Below are 23474 nucleotides of genomic sequence, written 5' to 3' on the forward strand. Positions count from 1 at the left end.
GAGACTTATATTGCTTACAAACTGTATGGCCGTGGTAGGCTTCTTGCTAACTGTTCTTACAGCTTAAATTAATCCATTTCTATAAATCTATACCTTGCCACGTGGCTCGTGGCTTACTGGCATCTTCACATGCTGTTTGTCATCATGGCGGCTGGCAGTGTCTCTGACTCAGCCTTCCACTTCCCAGCTTTATTCTCCTCCTTGTCCCGCCTATACTTCCTGCCTGGCCACTGGCCAATCAGTGATTTATTTATTGACCAATCAGCAACACACTTGACATACAGACCATCCCACAGCACTTCACAATGACCCATTAAGCTCTGCTATACTATTCTATTCTTTTCTAGTCTTCAGTTCTTTTCCTGTATACCTCCTGCAGATCTCTTCAAAATCCTGCAGACCACATGGGTCAGGTCTAATGCAGCGTTGATTCCATTGGTTTTTTACTTATGTGTACATCTATGTATGTGTATGCACATAAGCATGTGGGTACCCACAGAGGCTAGAAGAGGGTGTTGAATCTCCTAGAGTTGAGGTTATAGGTGGCTGTGAGCTGCCCATTGTGGGTGTTAGGAATTCTAAGTCTGGTCTTCCGGAAGATCTCTTAACTGCCGACATTGCCTCAGCTCCCACCATTTTTTTTTCCCTGTTAGTTTTTGTGTTGCTGTCACCAAGTAGCTGACAAAAAGTAACTTCAGGGAGAAGAGGTATATTTTGGCTCGTGGTTTTAGGGTACATAGTTCATCATGGTGGATGTCTTTGGCTCTTGTAAGTTCCAGTACGGATGGCCACTTTTGGGGATTTGAGATTTCTCTTCAAGGGGTTAGTGTCAAAGCACATCCTTTTTCCTTTTAACCTTTTCCTAAAGTTTCCCTCTCCTTTCAATATAGAGTATGAGTTTGTGTATGCATCTTCATGTGTTTGAAACTCACCACCTTTAACAGTGAAGACTGTAGCCATCTGTAGCTGTTCTTAATAGCAAAGAGTCTAGGAATTGGCAGAATTCAGTTACTGGAGTGGAACCAACCCTCAGAGTCAAATCCAGCTGTTCCTGAGTTTCAGCAAAACTTGTTTCCAGAGTGGGCAGTTTAGTTCAGTGTAGGCAGACACTGGCCTTGGATATCCAAGATACTCTGGAAGAACAACCAGGTACAAATTGGGGCGCACACACACACACACACACACACACACACACACACGCACGCACGCGCGCACGCGCGCACACACACACACACACACATATATAACACGAATCTTAAACAGGTCTTATTAATAAAATCAAACCTGATGCCAGTTATTGGGGTGAATGCTGAATGATCAGGGAAATAGAACAAACCACAGCTAACCTCACCTTGCCATTTCCTCAGCTGATCCTGTTTCCTCAGACTGGAAGCCTCTGAGTCCTCATCCAGAATGGATCTTAGTTGAACTGCTGCTCAAAAGCCTAAAAACTTCCAGTTCCTGGTCTTCACGCCTTATATACCTTTCTGCCATCACTTCCTGGGATTAAAGGCGTGAGTCACCATGCCTGGCTGTTTCCAGTGTGGCTTTGAACTCACAGAGATCCAGATGGATCTCTGCCTTAGGAATGATAGGATTAAAGGCGTGTGTGCCAACATTTTCTGGCCTCTGTATCTAGTGGTTTTCTGTTCTCTGACCTCAGATAAGTTTATTAGGGTGCACAATATTTTGGGGAACACGTATCACCATATATACATATATATATGTATGTATGTATGTATGCGCAGAACTTCATTTTGTAGTTTATCATTTGGTGTAGACAGTGATTTTCAGTGATTGACTCATTGAGAGGAGGGAGAAGTAGTGGAGGAGATAGACAAGAAAACAAGTGATCAAAGCTCTGTCACAGCTCAGGTGCTACAGCCAGGGCTCAAAGGGAGATCTATTTTATTGCTATTTCACCTGTGCTTTTCTGCCTTTGTCTTACAGGAGCTTGGGAATGGAATGAACTCAACGGAAATGGTAGCAAATAAATAGCCTTTGGAGACTGGCCATTGGGGAAGCCTGATCTTGGGTTCAGAGATGTGCTCTTGTCTTAGGAAGGACCCAAGTTCAAGGCAGCTGGCACAGTAGGGGCTTTCAAATGGACCTGAGCCTATTTTAATAGTAAACCTGATTGTCAGCTGATGGTGTCCTGAATGGCTGCAAGAGCCCTACAGATAGCCTAGTATAAGATAACAGGGAGGAAAGGTTGATACCCAGGCCTTACGGGCAGAGGGAGAAATCATAATTCGTTGGATAACTGAATTTTAAATTTCTCAGTCCTAACCTGAAATGATAGAGCTATGGTAGCTAGGGAGAGCACGAAGTGAGTCTCAAGTTAAAAAGCAAAGCACACCCTCCCAGCAAAAACGAACAAAAGAGCCAAGCTTTGTTAAATTATATAAATTATTCCACTTAAACACTTTTAACCATTTTCTTCTCAGCTTAGTATTTGTAAACCTGGTGCTTTTTCCTAAAGACCATGATTTTTTCACTGACTGTGGCTGGCTCTGAGCTATGGTGTCTTTCAGTTTTCTGTTTTACCTTTGACTCTGATCTGTGAAGTTTCTGATAGTTTCTTCTGGGAACAAGCAACCTGAGATCCTAGTATAGACACTTTAGGGCCTTACTATAACTGAGGTTCTTTCTTCCTTTAGGATAATCTTCCCTTCGTATAAATGACCTGAATCCCAACTAAAATCCACACATTCTCTTTCTAATTTTTGTGGAAACTATCCTATTCCCCTGTGGTGTTAATTTGGTGGAGGGGTGTAAGATTATCATTGTCTCAGATCCTGATTGTTTTCTTGGGTTGAGTCCCCATCTACATAACATTGTTTAAAACTGACATGAACTTGAAATCTACATTCTCAGCCTCCACCTTGAGGGAACCCCACATTATTCTACATTACAAGGTCTGGATAATGTAGAAAGCACACTGGTTGGGAATAAGGAGGTTCCTTGTCATTGACTTTCCTCTGATTTTAGACAGATCTCCTAGCTCTGATCTGACCTCTCCTGTCAGGTAGTACAGTCCTTCAGTGCCGCTCTCATCAGAGATAGAAAAGCTATCTTCTATATAGTCTCAGTTGCGCAGAGCATTGTCTGGCATTGTTGGTTTCTGATTATAAAGCCCAAGATTCTCCTTCTAGCTCTAGAGGGGGAAGGGGAACCATCCAACTGTCTCATTAGCATGGAGAAAAGAAAACAGTAATTACTTGTGCCTCCCTTGATAATTTCTGCAGGGTTGGTTCTTAGGGAAGGAGGAGGGGAAAACTGGAGACAGCTTCAGCTGAGGAAGGAGAAATGTTCTTACTTAGTTCCCAGAATATGCAAAGGCAAGAATTTGCACATCTGTTGTATTCTTAGGACATTCCTCCAGGCAGGCTGGAGACTGCCTGGATTGAATTTCAATTGAACTTTTCTGGCATATATTATGTTCTTACTCTCTGACATTAAGTTACTTACTAACTATGCCAGGCATTCTGACACCTGCCTTTGTTAGAGAGTAGGGTGGGATTTTGCTGGACCACTTGACCTGGACACAACATTTGGACTTACTATTTTAGTCAAGGTTAGGTATTTTTGTGAATGGGAGGAGTCTTGTAAGAACTGCAAAGACTGTAAGAACTGTAGTGTTTGGTCAAGGCTAAGAAAAGCAGAACTCATAGAAAGGTTGAGGACAGCTTTGAAAGTGGATGATTAAGGGCAACTGGAATAGAACTAGCAAATCCATATGCAAACTTGGCTATAAACAATGACTTTTAGCTCTGTGTTATTTCATTCCCTGTGTGTGGGTACATTGTGAGCCCAGAAAGTACTGGTTGTATAGCAGAAGTGGATTGGAGGAGGCCCTCTGCTGGTGAGCATTGCTGGAGGGATATTGGAGCTAGTAGGCTGCAATTACCTTCTGTGACTGTTCTCTCCTGCTCTGGTTGCTACTCCAGAGACCAAGCAAACTCAGTCTTTTTTTCCCCTACTTCTTCCCCTTCCCTCAGGAAGATAGCTTCAGTACCTCCTTTGAAGTAGCCCTCTTTTAGACTTTGGAAATCATTTATTGTAAATAACCAAGGGATCTGTAAAGACATGTTGTTTAAAATGGTGTTTACAAATATAGAATATGGTCGGTTGTTTCTGTCAAGTTTATAGTCTTTTACCCCTTGGAGTATTCCCTTTCTCCTTCTTTGGGCCTTTTGCTTGATTATCCCACCTTTGCTGTCCAGGCTCCAGTGTTCTCATGATTTTATATTACTTTGTGACTTATTTTCCTTAGCCTCTAGGTATATATTCCTGGTTTCCTTATACTTTTGTAGAATCTATTCCCTATTTTCAGATGGAATGCTCTAATATAAATAGCGTGGCCTAAGGGAGGAGTCTTAACTTGCAGTTAATTGGGCCATAGTAATGTGGTTCCCAGAAATAGGACACGGTAAATGCTGATTCTCAGAAAGGTCTCCATATCATTGTATACAGTACTTTGATCAGATATTTCAGGACAGCCTACTTGTTAATAATCTCAACCTTATAGTCTCCAGGGGCTGGAGAAATGGTTTAGTGATTAAGTGACTGAGAACACTTGTTACTCTTTCATAGTAACACAGTAAGGCTTCTAGCACCCACATCCAGAGGCTCATAACTACCTGTAACTGTTGCTTCAGGGAATTTGATGTTTTCTGGCTTCCATAAGTACCTGCACACATTTGACATTCACTTACACAAACCCACACAGAAACACATAAATAAAAATAAGAAAAATAAATCTTAATCCTTTATGATCTTTATTTCTGTGTGTGTTAAGATTTATTTTTCTTATTTTTATTTATGTGTGTCTGTTTTTGTGAGCAAATGTCCTATGTGTGCAGGTGTCCATATAGGCCAGAAGAGGGCCTTGGAGCTGCATTTGGCAAGTGTTTATAAGATAGATGTCTTGTGTAGGTGTTAGGAAACAAATGGGTCCTCTGAAAGAACAGCAAGTAAGAACTCCTAACCACCGAGCCACCTCTCCAGCCCCCAAATAAAATCAATCTTTAATTGGTGGGGGAGCGGGGGCAGTAAGATGACTCATTGGGTAGAGGAACTTGCTGTCAAGTGTGACAGCCTGAGTTTAATGCTTGGCGCCCACATCGTGAGAGGAGAGAACTGACTCCTGCAAGTTGTCTTCTGACCTTTCACACATGTACTATAGCATGCTCATGTGCAAGATACCTCCACCCCCACATGAATAAGTAAATGGGGGAAAAATTGCTCCAGTATGGTAAAAGCTTGTGTTGTGGTTTGAAAGTGAAACGTCCCTTGTAAGTTCATGTATTTGAATACTTTGTCCTTAGCTGGTGGTCCTCTTTTGGAAGGATATAGACACTTTTGGAGCTGGACCCCCCCTAGAGGAAGCAGGTTACTGTGGAAGAGCTTGAAGTTGTATAGCCTAGCCTCATTTCCTGTCTGTCCTCTGCTTCCTGACATGATGTGCTGTTATGCCCTCCTCCCTCTCCATGGTGGACTGTATCTCTTCTTACTTGTTTCTAATATTGACTTATTAATTTAATTGTGTATGTACAAGTGTGTGTACAGGTCAGAGGACAGCCCTCTTGGTAAGTCAGTTCCCTTCTGCCTTTTGGATCCTGTGGATGAAACTCAGGTGGTCAGGCTCAGTAAAGTGCTTTTATCCACTGAACCATTATGCCAGTCCTGTATCCCTTCACTATCTACCTTTCTTTCTTTTCAAAAAAATTTACTCATTTTATGTGTGAGAATGTTTTGCTTGCATGTATGTCTGTGTACCATATTGTGCCAGGTTCCTGCTTAAGTCAGAAGAGGGTTTTTGGACTAGAGTTACGGATGATTGTGTGTCACATGTGGGTGTTAGGAATTGAACCTTGACCCCTGCAAGAACAAGTGCTCTTAACCTGTGAGCCATCTCTTCAGTCCCCTGTATTCCATCTTAAAGCCTAAATAGATTCTTCCTCCCATAAGTAGCTTTTAAAAAACAGATTTATTTTCACTTTATTTGTGTCTTAGTCTGCATGTATGTATGTGTACCACAGTATGTGCCTGGTGCCTGCAGAGGCCAGAAGAGGGCGATGGATCACCTGGAACTGGAGTTCCAGGTGGTTGTGAGCTGCCTTGTGGGTGCCAGGAACTAAACACTGGTCCTCTGCAAGAGCAGCAAGTGCTATTAACTGCTGAGCCAGCTCTTAAGTGGCTTTTTGTCAGGTTTTTGTCACAGGAAAGTAAGTTATAGAAAAGTAATGGACCTTTTTGAACTCTTTATGTGACAGTAGGCTGACAGCTGACTGGGCAGTGGTGACAATTTCTTTAATCCCAGCACTTGGGAGGCAGAGGCAGGCGGATCTCTGAGTTCAAGGCCAGTCTGGTCTACAGAGTGAGATCCAGGACAGCCAGGACTGTTTCACAGAGAAACCCATCTCGGGGGAAAAAAACTAAAAAAACAAACGAACAAAAAACCCACCAGAAAACCAAAAACAATAGGCTGACAGCACCAGAACCAGGGTTGGGTATGGTGCATGTCTGCCCAACCAGAGTTGGGAAGTGGGAGGTAGGAGGATCAGGAGTTGAGGGCCACCTTTGGTTACATAGTGAATTGAAACCCAGCCTGAGCTACATGAAATCCTGTCTCCAAAAAATCAGATTTATATAATGGCTCATTACTGCTATTCTTTTAAAAAGAAAAGTTCTTGGTTTTTCCCTCACTCTCCTCTCACGGCATCCTTTGAAAGTCTTTTTCTGGTCATTTTATCTGAAGTAGGTTCTACTCTTACTCCTTGTTTTTTATTTCATGACTGTGTTTAAATTTTCTTCATAGCACCCAGCATGTTCTGAAATGATAAGGAACCAGGATTCAAAATGTGTAAGGGTTAAGACCCTTGACAAACCTCTTTTCTCCGTTACAGGTGAGTCCTGATTCTAGAGATAGCTGCTGTTGACCTGTAACCCTAAGGACGAAATAGCTGGCTAAACTCATTCTTGGTACAGGTGAGTGAGAGTGTTTGGGCAGATTTGGGCGATCTTGGGCTATGGTATAGGGTAACTAGTTTAGGGATTCCTTTTAGCCTTAGTACTGATGTCTTAGGGTTACTGTTTTCTATGTGTTGGATTATTCTAGAGATTGGATGTGAGCCTAGGTGGCCTGCTGGCCTGGGAGGAGGATTGAGGTCACTTTCCTGGAGTTGTCATAAGAATGTTTAGGATCACTTTGTCAGGAAAAAAGGCTTCCTTCCTTGCTTTTGCCAGTGCTGTGGGGAAGGTAAGTCTCAGGACCTGGAACCTCTACCTGTCTTCTCATGAACTCTTTGAATGTGTTCTAACAACCATTGGGGATCTTCTTGACTTCAGTCTCTTTGACCTACCAAGCCCCAGGTTAGCATAAGGAAATTTTAAGTCTTCTCTGTCCTTGCAGAATGTGATCATGAATGGGTAAGGATGATGTGATTCAGTGGAGCTGTGTGAAGTGGGCGTTGGGCAACTCAGATAGGAAGGGAAATCACCACATTGGGAATTTATTATGCTAGCTCTCCCTTTATCTAGACTACTCCATTTTATAGATGAAGAAATGGAGGTCCAGGAAGTGCAAATAATCTAGGGACCTATAAAGCCAATCTTAAGAGTCAGCTCACTGAGTGCCATTATGATGTGACAGACTTCCGTGAACTGCTTGCTAGTTTCCCTGGAATTCTGCTGTTTCTGTTTCTCTGTCTGCTTTTTTCTTTCTCGAAAACTTAAGACAGCCCTTCTCAGAAATTCAAGTTACTTGAGCCCAACAGGACAGGAAGGATTTAGGGTCCCTTGCAATCCGTGAGGGGATCAAAGAATGTAAGACAGGAAGACCTTAAGCAGCAGTTATTTATCTAACTGTGACTGGAAGAAGAAAATACCTAGAACTGAAGGGATCTCAGAAGATGGGCCAACAGGAGTTACAGACCTAGCTAGATAGCTAGGTTGAGGCTGGGAGACAGAGTTTCTCTGTGTAGTCCTGGTGCCCTGGAACTCTGTAGACCAGACTGACCTGGAACTCACAGAGATCCTCCTGCCTCTGCCTCCCGAGTACTGGGATTAAAGGCATGTGCCACCACTGCTTCCAGATACCTGATATCTCCCCCCCCCCCCCCCCCCCCCCCCCCCGAGACAGGGTTTCTCTGTGTAGCTTTGCGCCTTTCCTGGAACTCAATTGGTAGTCAAGGCATGTGCCACCACTGCTTCCAGATACCTGATCCCCCCCCCCCCCCCCCCCCGAGACAGGGTTTCTCTGTGTAGCTTTGCGCCTTTCCTGGAACTCAATTGGTAGTCCAGGCTGGCCTCGAACTCACAGAGATCCGCCTGGCTCTGCCTCCAGAGTGCTGGGATTAAAGGCGTGCGCCATCACCGCCCGGCTGATACCTGAATTTTTAATCTTGTCTCAGCATGTGTCTTTGGCCAGTCTTGACCCCAGTTTATAAAGTTGTAACTTCCTGCTTCCCTGCTGCATTTTTTTTTTTCTTTTGTGCTGAGATCTGAACCTAGGGTATTGCACTTTCTTCGCAAGCACTCTGCTACCAAGCTAAATCCCCAACCCCTGACGGTGTGTGCAACCCCGTCAGTGGTAATGTAGAATCGTGTTCTTTTTTGTAGTCTGAAAATTTGTAAAGAATTAGTATTATTTCTTTAGAAGTTTGGTAGAATTTACCACTGAAGCCACATGGACATGAAATTTTCCTAAAACATCTTAAAATTACTAATTATAAAAATATTTTAGTTTTTTATATAGTTATGCTTAGATTTTTCTATTTCCTTTTTAGTCACTTGATAATTCGTAATTTCTAGATACTTGTTTATATGTTGTCTGATTTGTTTACTTAAAATTATTTAGTGTTTCCTTATATTCCTTTTACATAAAAATCAGAGCATCTCTCTTCCTAGTTTTAGTAATTTGTATTTTCCTAATTTTTTTGTCTGTGTTGGTTTATACATTTTATAATCTTTTCAAAAACTGAATTTTTGGTTTTATTAGTTTGTTATTCCATTGATTTTTCTTACTTTAATCTGTTATTTTCTAATCTCTATTTGCTTTATATACTTTTTTTTTTTTTCTGGTTCTTAAGGCTTGGGCCATTGATTTAAATTGTATTTATTATTATTACTAAGTGTATATGTGCCCCTCCTTTTCTTGTTTTATTAAAACTAAAAATGTCCTTTCTTACTTCATTACTGAACAGTGGGCAGAGAAGAAGACAGCTAAGCAAGACAGGAACTAGTAAGTCCTATAGATCAGATCAGCGAAAGGACACTTCTAGGTAGTCCTGAGCCTAAGAATACTGCTGTGAGGTTGGAATCTAAGTCAGGAAATTGGAAACGACAGTTCAGGAAACCACGGTCTGTTAGCAGCTGTGGTGCTAGGATTATGAGATAAAGCTAGGCCTGGTGGCACAGGCCTATAATCCCAGCTACTTGGGAGGCTGAAGCCAGAGGGTCACAAGTTCAGGGCCTGCTGTGGTTATAGAGATGCAGGGTCGGCCTGGACACTTCCTGAGACCCTTTCTCAAAAAGAAGAAAATGAGTGAATGAACAAATGCATGAAGGTACAAGGCCACTTCTGTCTTAGGTTCAAAGTTCAGTACTGTGATAGAAAGATTTTTGAGATCAGTAAGAGATGCTGTAGGGAATTTACCTAATGGGGGTTAGGTAGAGAAATTGGGAAAACCTATTACAAAAGACTCCATTAACACAAAGCAGAGAGGTAAAGGACTACAGGCCCAGCTACTCCAGAGGATGAGCTTGGAGGGGAAGGAATAGCGTACAAAGGTCTCTGGGGTTTTTTTCCCAGCATTTTTGTCTCATCTGAGTTTCCATTTTTTTACCTTTATTACCATTTCCTTTCATTTCTGCAGTTAGCTGAACTTATCAAGAGCTACAGTAGTGCATAGGGCAAGAGACAAAAGACTCTTGAGGAAATAACTTGGGGGTCAGTTAGTGTTTCTTTTTCCATTGTTGAATGTATTCTTCAAAACCGGAAACCATATAACCTTAAAGGAGTCAGATTTATACTGAGATTTGAGTCTTTGCTGTGACATTTGTCTCCTGAGTGACTAACTTCACTGACCTATAGTTTTCCTCATCTGCAAAGTTAGATCTTATTGTGGTTATTATGATGCTAATGGATGATGGAAAAATACCTGCCCTGGCTAATTGGAGGAAGCAGGTCACTGGAGGTATGTCTTTGGATTGTGTATTCCAGGGTCCTATATTCCCTTCTCTGTTTCCTGTCTGCCATGATGCCAACTGCTCTGCTCTGCCACATTTTCCTTCACAAGATGCAACCTTAAATCAAAAACTTCTTCCTTGAAAGAGAGAGAAAAGGCAGGGAAGAGAGACAGAGAGAGAAAGAAGGACAAGGGAAGAGGCCTGGTACAGAGTGGTGTTCACCCGTCAGTGACTGAAATAAATCCTCAGACCATGTGTTAAATAATTAGATTTAAAAAAGGGAATGTGTGGTACTTGGAGTTCTGAACTTTAGTCTGCCCAACCTTGGGAAAGCAATTCATTCCCGAGTTTCACTTTCCTCAGCTATAAAAGGAGGCACAAGGCAGAAAGCTTTAGAGAGCCACTGTCTTGTTCTCAAGCTGTATTTGTATTCTGGCTTTTGCTCTTGGTTGAGAAGATTTCCTTTGAGCGAAGGCTTTCCTTTTGTTTGTGTTTGTGTGTATGTGGTGTGTATGCCAGAACTGGCGTTGGAGCTAGAGCTACAGGTGGTTGTGAGGTGCCCGATGTGGGTGCTGCAAACCAAACTCTGGTCAGCTGCGCGAACAGCAAGCTCTGTTTACCACGGTATCATCTTCCTAGCCCCGCGAGAAGGCTCTTCAAGAGTTGAGTTTTAGGGGCTGGAGAGATGACACTGGTTGCTTTTCAGAGGTCTCAGACCCTCTTTGTCCTCCACCTGTAATAGGCACACAAGTGGTGCATAGACTTTACGTGTAGGTAAAATGCCTGTATATGGTTTTTGTTTGTTTTGTTTTTTTAAATGGCTTTGTCTAGCCCTAGAATATTTAGAATCTTATTGAAACCAGTTTCAGGCACCAAGAATAGTTTTGTGTTTGTTTGTTTGTTTTTTTAATTTTTAAAATTTTTTATTTATTTATTTTTTGCGGGGGAGGGCGGTTGTTTGTTCGTGTAGCTCTGGAAATGCCTTGGTTTCTCTGATCCAGCCCTTTTGTATAACAGATAATGCAGCAGAATGGAAAGATAGACCCAGAATTCCTCCAGTTCCTGCCAGTATTAGCTTAATCTTTTAGAACCGTACTATTTTCTGAAAGAGGGGATAGTGATAATAGAGTAGACATGTAGAGAAATATGTAGCTAGAGTTTTTTTGTCTGGCCCACAGTCAGGGCAAATCCCTCTCACCTGCCAGTCCCACAGCCTCAGACCCAATCAAGTAAACACAGAGACTTATATTGCTTACAAACTGTATGGCCGTGGCAGGCTTCTTGCTAACTGTTCTTACAGCTTAAATTAATCCATTTCCTTTAATCTATACTTTGCCACATGGCTCGTGGCTTACCGGCATCTTCACAAGCTGTTTCTCATCGTGATAGCTGGCAGTGTCTCTCTGACTCAGCCTTCCACTTCCCAGCTTTATTCTCCTCCTTGTCCCACCTACACTTCCTGCCTAGCCAATGGCCAATCAGCGTTTTATTTATTGACTAATTAGCAACACATTTGCCATACAGAACATCCCACAGCACTTCCCCCCTTTTTTTTTTTCAAAAAGGAAGGTTTTAACCTTAACAAAGTAAAATTACATATAATTTGGGAATTTGGGCGTAGCTTCTCTTACTACTTCCTGCTGGAGGGGGGGCACTGTATCTTATGGGGATACAAAGAAAATTTTAGGATTATGGAATAGTCCATGAGGGTGTATCATCTGAGCCAGTTGCCTTCAAATCGTTCTGGATGTTGGATCATCTGGGCCATGGTGTCATCGGAGACCTTCAGGGGGTCTTGGCTGGTCAAACCTGATGTATCTTAATCTTGAACAAATCCATAGCCTCTGGCATTCTGTGGGAACAAAAGCAGAGACTCTTTTCCAAAGTAACATATTCTTACATCTAAATTTTGAAGTCAAGATATCTTTAAAATATGCATATTGGTTTAACTCAACTTCCTTTACAATCAAATATCTCTCTGAAGTTAAGAATCCCAAAGACAACACAATGCAGATCTCTGTGTAATATTCATCTTTATGTGGCTTATTTTCTATATTAATTTTACTGTCTCTTTAAAGACTTTATTTTTTAAAACTATGTATTTGTTTCTGTAACTGTATATATCACCTTTTTTGTCTCTTTCAAGCCTACGTATATTTTACACACATTTTAAACTATTACATCTGAATCTGTCTTATTGTGAATCTCTTGCTTTAAACTGTAGCAGCTGTGGCTGCTGGCTCAGCCCACCTCAGCTTCCCAACATGGCTACGTTTACCACCAGCTCTGGGAGCTATCGTGAGTCTATGCTTTTATCCAAGCAGCATGTAGTCCAGAAACCTCTTTTTTTGTTTTGTACTAGCAAAGGCTAAATCCACCATGCAGCTTAATGTGCCACTTGCAGAGGCCTCATTCCCGCCATACTGCAGGTTGAGCACTCAAGCTAGGAACCCACAAGTAGCTCAAACCAGCAGCTGCCGCTCCTTTGAGAGAGACAATTAGGAACTGTTTTTAGCTCCGTTTTAGAATCTTTTTTCTCAGTTTTTAGGTGGAAACTCTTGCCACCACGTTGGACGCCCTTTGTAGCTAGAGTTTTTCTTGCCTGGCCCACGGTCAGGGCAAATCCCTCTCACCTGCCAGTCCCACAGCCTCAGACCCAATCAAGTAAACACAGAGACTTATATTGCTTACAAACTGTATGGCCGTGGCAGGCTTCTTGCTAACTGTTCTTACAGCTTAAATTAATCCATTTCTATAAATCTATACCTTGCCACATGGCTCGTGGCTTACCAGCATCTTCACATGCTGTTTCTCATCGTGGTGGCTGGCAGTGTCTCTCTGACTCAGCCTTCCACTTCCCAGCTTTATTCTCCTCCTTGTCCCGCCTACACTTCCTGCCTAGCCAATGGCCAATCAGCGTTTTATTTATTGACTAATTAGCAACACATTTGCCATACAGAACATCCCACAGCAGAAATACTGACAAAAGAAAGAAAAAGTGAGGATCAAGAAGTGAAGCCACTTGCTCAGACTAGATTCCAGATCTCTTCTGTCTCATTCCAGGGTTTTCTTCTCTAGAGCTCAGGCCAATTGCACCCACATATATGTAGTAGCAAAGATTGGAACAGAAAGCACATCAGCTTTCCTAACATCTCCATCAACAGCCTCTCAGGTTCCCTGTGGCGTGTGTCAATAACATAGTCTGTACTTGTTTTAGGAAAAAAACGCTCCATTAAGCGCTCCTGTTTGATTTACTTAGGCTGGTACAAGATCCAGATGCTTTTAGAATAACATAGCAGATTCCATAAATTGGTCCATTCCCAATGTGCTGCACTGTGATCTGCTGGCTGGGGTTTGTCCCTGAGCCCTCTCTACCTGTCATGTGAATCACACAATTTTCTTTTGGTAATTTGCCCTTTCCCTCGTGGTGGCGCACGCCTTTAATCCCAGCACTCGGGAGGCAGAGCCAGGCGGATCTCTGTGAGTTCGAGGCCAGCATGGGCTACCAAGTGAGTCCCAGGAAAGGCGCAAAGCTACACAGAGAAACCCTGTCTCGAAAAACCAAAAAAAAAAAAAAAAAAAAAAAATTTTTTTAGTTAACTTTATGTGCATAGGTGCATGCATGCTATTAGAAATAAGTTTGCAAAGAAAGAGACCACCACTCCAGTAAGAGTCTGAGCAAGGCAAACGTTTACTCTTGGTCAAGAGGATGTGCTGTTCACAACAAGGAGAAGCAAGCATACAGACAGGAAGTGTACTTGGTTTTTATCCGAACACTGGTGGGGACTCTGTCATTTCCCCATTGCCTAGCGCTCAACCTTATAGTCTCTGGAGATTGGCTGGTTTTAAAAGAAAAATGCAAAGGAAATACAGGGGGACAGCACATTGGGAATGGACCAATTTATGGAATCTGCTATGTTATTCTAAAAGCATCTGGATCTTGTACCAGCCTAAGTAAATCAAACAGGAGCGCTTAATGGAGCGTTTTTTTCCTAAAACAAGTACAGACTATGTTATTGACACACGCCACAGGGAACCTGAGAGGCTGTTGATGGAGATGTTAGGAAAGCTGATGTGCTTTCTGTTCCAATCTTTGCTACTACATATATGTGGGTGCAATTGGCCTGAGCTCTAGAGAAGAAAACCCTGGAATGAGACAGAAGAGATCTGGAATCTAGTCTGAGCAAGTGGCTTCACTTCTTTTTGTTTGTTTGTTTGTTTTTGAGACAGTGTCTCACTGTGCAGGTCTGGCAGTCGTGGAACTCACTGGCCTCGAACTCCTGCTTCTGCCTCCGAAGTGCTGGGATCAAAGGTGTGCACCACTATGCCTGGCTAGGAGTTAATAACCACTTTGTGAGAAGTGATTTTATGGAGAATGGGATTAAAACATTTGTATGAAAGTTTTACCAGGTAGGAGAGACAAAAAGATTAGAACTCCTGTCAAAAACACAAGTTTTATAGTATTTTATAGAAAAGACTCAATATACAGCACACATCCTTTGCAGTTGGTTCTTTCCTTTACCATCTAGATCTTGAACTTTAAGATAAGACATCTTTACACACTGAGCCGTGTTGCTAGCCCTCTTTTATTATTAACTCTAGATTAGCATGAGCAACATGTTCCATTATAGCATCTTCATGCATATCACTTTATTTTTTTCTCACCCCCAACTGCTCTCCTGTGCACTTCTCTTTCCCTCTTGAGGAATATTTAATGTATATCTGCTGTGCATTTGTAGCAGGTATTTTAAATAGATTATCTCCCTAATCTTTCTAAAAACACATTAAGCTACCAATATCTCCAGAGGGGAAAGCAAAGGCTTAGTGAAGAAAATGAATGCAGTGGCCACATCGTGTCTAAAACAACTCTGGTTTGAACTCTGACCTCTTGACCCCAGAGACTGAGCTTTCTGATAACCATACTACTTCCCCGGCCTCTGGCCACAATGTTTTTGGAAGAATAGAGTATTTAAAAGTACCCAAGAACGGGCAGGCATTGAGTAGCCTGAGAATTGGAAATACCTCCATGCCCTTTGCTATACGCTCTTTTAAACTACCTTTCCCGGAACTCAGATTTGGGTCCTAGAGATCCAAGAATCAAAAGTTCTTTGATATGGAAGAGTCTCTAGTAAAACATGAACCTGTCATTTTCAAGGTTGAGAGATGGGAATATTTCAGGCAAATAAGCCTCCCTTGTGTACCCACAACTGAAGTGCAGGAAAGGAAAAAAAATAAGTTGTCTATATCAAGCTTAATGAGCCTCCTTCAGGGAGAGTGGGAGATGAGATCTGTAGATTTTAGGAATAAGATTGTTTTAGATTAGGTAGGTCCTCATATCTGTATTCACTTTCAGTTTGACAAAGCCTTCAGAGTCCCATAAGAAAGGGTTCTGCTATTAAGTGATAGAACCAGGGGCTGTAATCCAAATCCATAGTCGCCACAGTGCCATTGAATTTAAGCTTTCTCTGAGAGGGTTCTCTCCTGAGCCTGGGGCCTATCCAGTCTTTAGTTGCAGAAGTGGTAGGACTTTAGCCCTGAGTTCCCATACTTTCTGAGACCTCCTCTGTTTTCATGTTCTGCTTCGCGCTCATTTATGCTTAATTGGTAGGGGCTACTGTGCTTGCTTGCCTGCTTCCTCCCTCTCTCCCTCCCTCCCCAAGATACTCTTGACTGTCCAGGAACATTCTCTGTATACCAAGCTGCTCCTGGACTTGAATATCCACCTGCATCTGCCTTCTAAGTGCTAGGATTAAAGGTGTGTGACACCACAGCCTTGCCCTTACTAGTTTGTTTGGTTTGGTTTGGTTTAGTTTTTCCGAGACAGTGTTTCTCTGTTTAACAATCCTGGCACTTACTTTATAGACCAGCTTGGCCTCAAGCAGAGATCTGCCTGCCTCTGCTTCCCTAGTGCTGGGATTACAGGTGTGAACCACCATCCTCCCACTTCTTAAATTGTCCGTCCCCGTTCCCCGTCCCCCGCGGCCCCCCCCCCCCCCTTTTTTTTTTAAGGATGAGGTTTTATGTCCAGGCCGGCCTCTTGCTTGCTAGGAATCTGAGTCTGGCCTTGAACTGTTATATCCGCTGTTAGGGACTTTTTAATGGGACCCCTTCGTAATGGTATACTTTTTTTTTTTCACCCCCAGAGCTGAGGACCGAACCCAGGGCCTTGCGCTTGCTAGGCAAGCGCTCTACCACTGAGCTAAATCCCCAACCCCATAATGGTATACTTTTAAGAATAGAGTGGAGCCGGGCCGTGGTGGCATGTGCCTTTAATCCCAGCACGTGGGAGGCAGAGCAGGCGGATCTCTGTGACTTCGAGGCCAGCCTGTACAGAGTGAGTTCCAGGAAAGGCTCCAATACTACACAGATTTCTCTGTCTTGAAAAAAACAAAAACAAACAAAAAAAGGAAGAGGTTGGAAAGGATGGATACAGTTTTGTTTCTGCATTTTTTTCCTCACTATTATTTGTCATGAAATGATGTAATTTTTAGGATATTAGAGTCCCCTTAACAGACAATTACCACATTTACAGAAGAGCTCTTTATAGAGATTTAAGGCCCAGCATAACTGCTTTCTTTGTTGTAGCTTTGCAGTAAGTCCAGTGGCTCATTTTCCTACCTTTCTAAAAGATTGTCCCTAAGGCCTTAAACCATCTTAGTTCCAGGGCACTATTTTAAAAACAACAGAGACCTCACACAACATTCACATTTTATAAGTATGAAGCCTAAGCCCAGTAAAGAATTAAGAAATGTATCTTAATTAAAGTTTCACTGTATTTAAGTGACAGATGCCATGACTCTCAGCCCAGGCCCTTTGAACATTACATATGGCTTTATGTCATTGTGCTGTTGCCCAAGTGGCCACCACTAACATTTGATTGACCTCCTTTACTTGGGCTGGGTATCAGGATTCTCTTGTCTTCTGACATCTTGTTCCTGTAAAGTAGGCAGGCCTATGTTTCCTGACAGCATGTAATTTAATACATAATATAATGAGCATGTCAACTTCTAAAATTTCTGTGTGTGTGTGTGTGTGTATGTGTATGTATGTATGTGTATATTTGTATGTGTGTATGGTATATATGTATGGTTTATTTCATGATATATGTTGAGATCAGAAGACAGCTTCGTGGGATTGGATTTCTCCTTCAATTTTTTTGTGGGTTCCAGAAATTGAACTCAAGTTGACAGGCTTGCAGGGCAAGCGCCTTTACCTGCAGCTAGCTCACTTGCCCAAGTTTTTATTTTTAAACATAGTAGTCAGCTTCTTTCACTCTCTAGAATGCTATCACACTTTTTAATAATTTATTTTATGTGCATTGGTGTTTTACCTGCATGTATGTCTGTGTGAGGGTGTCGGGTCCCCTGGAACTGGAGTTACAGACAGTTGTGAGCTGCCATGTGGGTACTGGGAATTGAACCCAGGTTCTCTGAAAGAGCAGTCAGTGCTGTTAACCCCTGAGTCATCTCTCCAGCCCCTGCTACCACTTCTTTTTCTTGGAAGTTAATTTCAGCCTGCTGGGAATACTAACATCCACAATTTCTTTTTGGTCATTTTGCTTTTCTGTTAGTTCATATGAAGAAGCAGAAGTGTTACATAGGGTGCCATGCAGAAGGAATGGGTCTTAGAGATAAAAGGTTTGAAGGGGAGCCAAAGCAAGCAGAAGGTTGAGGAAAGGGTTAGGAGGGGAGGGAAATGCTAGGGTCTGAATTTCCCTAACTAATCTAACCTGTAGAGACCAGCTCCAAAGGCTACAAAACAGGGTTCAAAGAAAAGGTTCACAGCATATCGAAACTTAATTTAGGACTTTTCTGTCTGAGGGATATTTTTTAGGAACAGAATAAATTCATACACGAACTGTTTGGGTCATGCTCTTTTATTCTTCTGCTACAGTTCTAATTATCTACAGCTCTAATTCTTTCTAATTCTAATTCCTTTTAGTTTCAGTTCTCTGTATGCTACTCTGCTCCAATTCTCCACAGCTTATATACACATTCAACAGCAAAACTTTTTGCAATAAAAAAAGTTACAAAAACTGATGGGAGTGAGTAACCGTGGCAACGCCTGGCTTTCAAGATCTCTTGTGTATAGACTGTGACCTGAGGCTGTGGGCACAGTGCCAGGTAAGATAGGTTGCTGAGAGATCTCCACAGGGAGTCAGGTCTTTATTGGCCAGACTTGGCAAACGAAGAATTGGTATAATATTTTAGGTTGCTTTGGTATAGTATTTTAGGTTGCTTTGAGTTAATAACCTTGGTTAGATATCTGCAACTCTGACCTTGTACATATCTGTAGAGTTTTTAGCTTATGATCCGTTTACAGAAACATTCAGTCTAATTTGAAACTGCTCTGAGGTTTCAAATCAGCAAGATATATGTAGCTTGTCTTAGACTGGGGAGAAATTGTTGTTTTCTTATGTTAGTCTGAGTTAAAGGAACAAAGTAGACTTTTAAGTGTCTTACAGGCCTTGTGGGACAATAGATCTAGTTATGAAGCATGTTCTAGTATATTTTCTCTATATCAAAATTATACAGCTTAATGAGAAGTCATCTTCCTGACCATCCACAGATATATGTGCCTATAAGCTTGAGATGCAGTCATGAGATTACATATGCATATCATGAGGTTGCACACTACAGTGCAGGTATTGGGGATACCACAGCTGTTTCTGCACCTGTGAAATCACAGACAGGAGCAACAGTTTTCAAAGTCAGTGGTCCTGTTAGTCTTGCTCGAACAGGATTCTCTTCCATCAGAGAATTATTCATCTGGTGGATTGACATCTGAATTATCAATTGCTATTGCTGTATTTGTGTCATGGCCCACAATAATTCGTAACACCTAACGTCTTATAGTCTCCTAAGTTAAACAACTTTTTCTGGAGATGTCAAGTTTTGTTTAACTCATTAGTGTGAAAATCAGCTGAGTCAAGATTTCTAAATTAGGTCCAAAATTAGTTAATACCTTCTTGAAAATGTAACCAGGAATTATCTTTCTCCTGGGGCCTGGAGGTTGGGTACCATGTGTAACTGGCATTTACTCGGCTCTAGGGATCTGAACTCTGGGCCTCTTCCTTCCTCAGGAAGTACTTTAATTGCTAAGTCATCTCTCCAACCCTGGAGAAATAACTTGATTTCCTTTCTTAGGTTTTCTTTTCTCATAATCTCTGGCTCATAATTCTCTACATACTGTCTCTTTTTAGTCTCTAGTTGTCAACCCACATGGTTGGAAAGAGCAACTAGGGTCTTTTGCCAAATTTCCTTACATTAGCTTTTTATTTGGTCTTTGTCATGGGAACATACTATTTTATTTTAGCCATTGTTTTAGAACTACCACATTGTGCAAAGATAGTAGTAAGTTGCTAGTTTTCCACTCATTCATGCTACCCCCACACTTAAACTAGCAGCTTGCTCTAACACTCCAGTTGATGTGCAGAATTGTTTGAAGCCTGACTCCATTCTTAACCTCCACAGAAGCAATGTGGAAGAGAACTGAGATTTGAAGTTGACTACATCTGGGTTTGAGCGCTAGGAAAACTTCTCAAATGTTCCTTCTAGAATAGCCTCTCCCTTTTCCCTGGTTAGTTACCAACTAATATTAGATGTGCTTTGAGTTAACTTTAAAAAATTTCTTTATTAGCATATACTTTATATAACATTGAGTTTTATGACATTTTCATGCATGTATATAATCATATATTTGACCATATTTATGTCCCATCACTCTATTTTGTTTCCTTCCTACTTTTGCTGATCTCCTCCCTCTTCTTAAGTAGTTTCCTACCCCGAACCCATTGTTGAATCCGTGAGTTTGAGTAGAGTTACTACAGGAGCATGTTTGAGTACTGGCAACGGAGTGTGGCTACACCATTGAAGAAAATGTAGATTTTTTTAAAAAAGCAATTATATAGAGTTATGTGTGTGTGCATTTATATTATATACACACACATATAGTATATTACATATAAACACATGGAGAATAAACATAACTACTGTATAGTTGTTGCTGTGACCCCCCCCCCCCCTTTGCAATGTAAATTTGAGGTCTTAACCTCTGCTTTCCCCATCAGAGTCCTAATAGTCAGCCTCATAGCCATTTGGAAACCTGATTTGATTATGTCTGCTCACATCAAAACATTTCTGGTGATTGAACAGTAGTAATCCAGCTGGCACTGTGCCACTTGGAGAGAACAGGATGAGAAATGATTATCAGGTGCTTGGGAGCTGTTAAATCCACAACTGGATATGCTCCACAAATCAATTAAATAAATGATTTGTAAGAAAGGATTTGGGGTGGGGGGAGTGCTAGTATTTTCTGGGGTTTAGAAATTTCAATTATTAGTGGAATAAACATGTCTTTCTCTGTTGTGCTAGCCAGCTTCCAAATCACCACACAGAGACTTATTAATTATGAATGCTTGACCGATAGCTTAGGGTTGCCCCATTAGCTCTTAATTTAAATGAACCCATTTCTATTAATGTACTTTCTGCCTCGTGGCTTTCCCTTTACTCTGCCCATCTTGCTTTCCTCTTTCCTCCATTTCTGGCTGGCGACTCCTCATGACTGTTCTTCTTCCCAGCATTTTCTCTGCCTTGAAAATTTTGCCTAGCTGTTGGCTGTTCATCTTTTTATTAAACCAATCACAGTGAAATACCTTCACACAGTATAAAGGAATATCCACAACATAAACAAGTGCGCATTTTTACATGTACTTGTGTAAAAGTGAATTAACAAGTGTTCAAATGTTGCTGAGGCTGCTTGGAGGCCACCTCTGTCATTCTGGACATCATCTCGGGTGTCTAAACAAGGTTATTATAGTTTGATAGAAAGAACCCTGTCTTCAGAATTACACTGATAAAAGTTCTGATTCCTGCCTGTAGTTTACTAATTGTGTTCCTAGGTTGGTTCTTTCCCTCTTAAGAGTATCAGTTTTTATGTCTAATAATAATAATAGTACTGTTGATAACTGCTTTTGAGATTGTCACAGTTTTTAGATATGAAGGTGTGGTGGTGAGTCATTCCCTGCCTCCCCAGTGACTTGATGGTTTAGTTCTCTAGCTGATGGCACTATTGAGGTTCTTAGACCATGAAGGTAATGACTTCATCAATGTGTTAAATCCACGGATAGGTTCCTACTAAATGGGCTTTTAGGAAGTAGGCCTGATTGGAAGATGTAGGTCACTGTGAAGACATGATTTTGAAGGATAAAGCTGGCCCCTCTTTCTTCTGCTTCTTAGCTGCCATGAGGTGAGCAGCCTCATTTGTCACAGGCCGGTAGTAGTGGAGCTAGTTAGCCATAGACTGAAACCATAGACCAAAATAAATCTTTGCTCCCTTAGTTGACTTTCTCAGATGATTTGTCATTGTGACAGATAAACTTAACAGATTAGTATGAGAGTTCAAAATACTTTTGGCAAATATCATATCTATAAAACTTGCTTGAGTAAAGGCTAAGGCAAGCTGATCTGTTTCTGTTAGCTCTTTGAAGACTCCGGGAGATGACAGTAAAGTCTGTTCTTCTCTAACCCCACTTATCCTAAGAAATGCTGGGTTCATTTTCCTTCTCAGTTTCATGCCCCAGAGGTATTGGGGGAAAAAAAAAAGAGCCCCTCAGGTCAGGTTCTGTCACAGCATTCGTCACACATGAGTAAGCAGGACTGTTGTTTGGTAGATACCAAGGGCAGGGCAGGTGGCTCTGGAAGCAGCAGCCGATGAACAAAAGGCTTTCTCTCTGTTCCCAATAAATTGGTCCTTGGAGAGCCTAGCTTTGAAATTCTAATTGACACAGGAGGAAAAGATTCATTAGGCCCTGGACTCATTAAAATGCTCTGCTGCTCACCTTCAATTTATTCTTGGCAGTTCATCAGAAGGGATTAAGTAAACCGACAGTCTGTGATGCTGCTGACAGCAGAGTCCTGTGTGCTTGGTGGTTTTGAGGGCTGTGAGTGTTGGTTGTGCCTCCTATATTCTATGGAATAAACAGATGGTTTGAGAAGCACATCATCCCTGGTAAGGGTTCCTGGGGTCTGCTATCCCAAATCCCAAATCTCATGTACCTTTAGCACTGAAAGGACCTTCTGAGATCATAAGTGATAACTCATTTATACAGATAGGTGGTCCAAAGAATGACTGGAGCTTGCTTTCAAGATCACTAAGCACTTTAATGGTAAAATTACAGTTCACATAGCCTGACTTTGGGCCAAGAATATTTCCCTTGAACCCATTTTGAATTTTTAGGATTAAAGTGTCATGTATTCAATTATAAAACATGATGTTTATTTTATTTTTATGTGTATGGGCATTTTGCCTTCATGGTGCTTGAGGAGATCAGAAGAGGGCTTCGAATTCCCTGAACTGGAATTGTAGGCAGTTGGGAGTTGCCATGAGGGTACTGTGACTTGAACCCAGGTCTTCTGGAAAAACAAAACCATTGCTTTTAACCACTGAGCCATCTCTCCAGCTCTTAAAATATAACACATTTTGTGTGCCAAGATTCTGTGATAAAATAAGCATGGGGTTGGGGGAGGGTAGGAGAAGGAAGTCCTGTACCTTTCCCATATTAGAGATTAGAAAGACCCCCACACGGACCGAAGAAATAACTCAGTAAAGTGCTTGCCACGTAAGTATGAGGACCCCAAGTTCAGCTCCCCAAACCAATGTTAAAAAAGAAAAACAAAACAAAACAAAAAACCCTTGCTTGTTGAGGCCAGCCTGGTCTACAGAGCAAGTTCCAGGACAGCTAGGGCTACACAAAGAAACCCAGTCTTGAAAAACAAACACCCCCCTCCCCCCACAAACAAAGAAGCAACAACAACAATAAAAAGAGAACTTGCTGGGCATGGTGGTGGCACATGCCTTTAATTGTGGGGAGAGACAGGCAGATCTCTGAGAGGTCAAGGCCAGCCAGGTCTGCATAACAGCTCCAGGTCAGTCAAGGCTAAGAGTGAGACTATCTCAAAAAGACTGTAAGTAAGTAAGTAAATAAGTAAATAAATGAATTCATAAATACATAAAAGTAAGTGTGGTGGCACGCCTTTATAATCCCAGTGCTAGGGAAGTAGAGATGGGCAGCTGTTGAAGAATGACATCTGAGACTGACTTCCGGTGCCACACTCATCTGTGTACGACTGCTTCCATACATACATACATTCACACCTACAAGAACAAAGTTCACAGCAGGAATGACAGAAAGAAAAAGGAATGACTACTACCAACGAGGAATTTGTTCACTAGAGAAGTAAATAGGGAATGTTAAGGCTGCAGGGCCCGTGTGATTGGCT

The 23474-nt window shown here is 41.7% G+C and overlaps 1 protein-coding gene across 7 annotated transcripts in view; it reads left to right on the forward strand.

The window, feature by feature from the left end:
- Raly (RALY heterogeneous nuclear ribonucleoprotein) overlaps nt 1-23474 on the forward strand; it is an 86465-nt gene that overhangs the window by 22165 nt on the left and 40826 nt on the right. For 6 of the 7 annotated variants that reach the window (XM_059261697.1, XM_059261696.1, XM_059261695.1 and 3 more), the window contains exon 2: nt 6912-6993. The exons of the other annotated variant lie outside the window; for it this stretch is intronic. The gene's annotated coding sequence lies outside the window, so the exon portion shown is untranslated. The remainder of the gene's footprint in view (nt 1-6911; nt 6994-23474) is intronic. 7 annotated transcript variants of the gene reach the window in all.

This window comes from Peromyscus eremicus, chromosome 4 (assembly GCF_949786415.1).
Source record: "Peromyscus eremicus chromosome 4, PerEre_H2_v1, whole genome shotgun sequence".
Taxonomy (NCBI): domain Eukaryota; kingdom Metazoa; phylum Chordata; class Mammalia; order Rodentia; family Cricetidae; genus Peromyscus; species Peromyscus eremicus.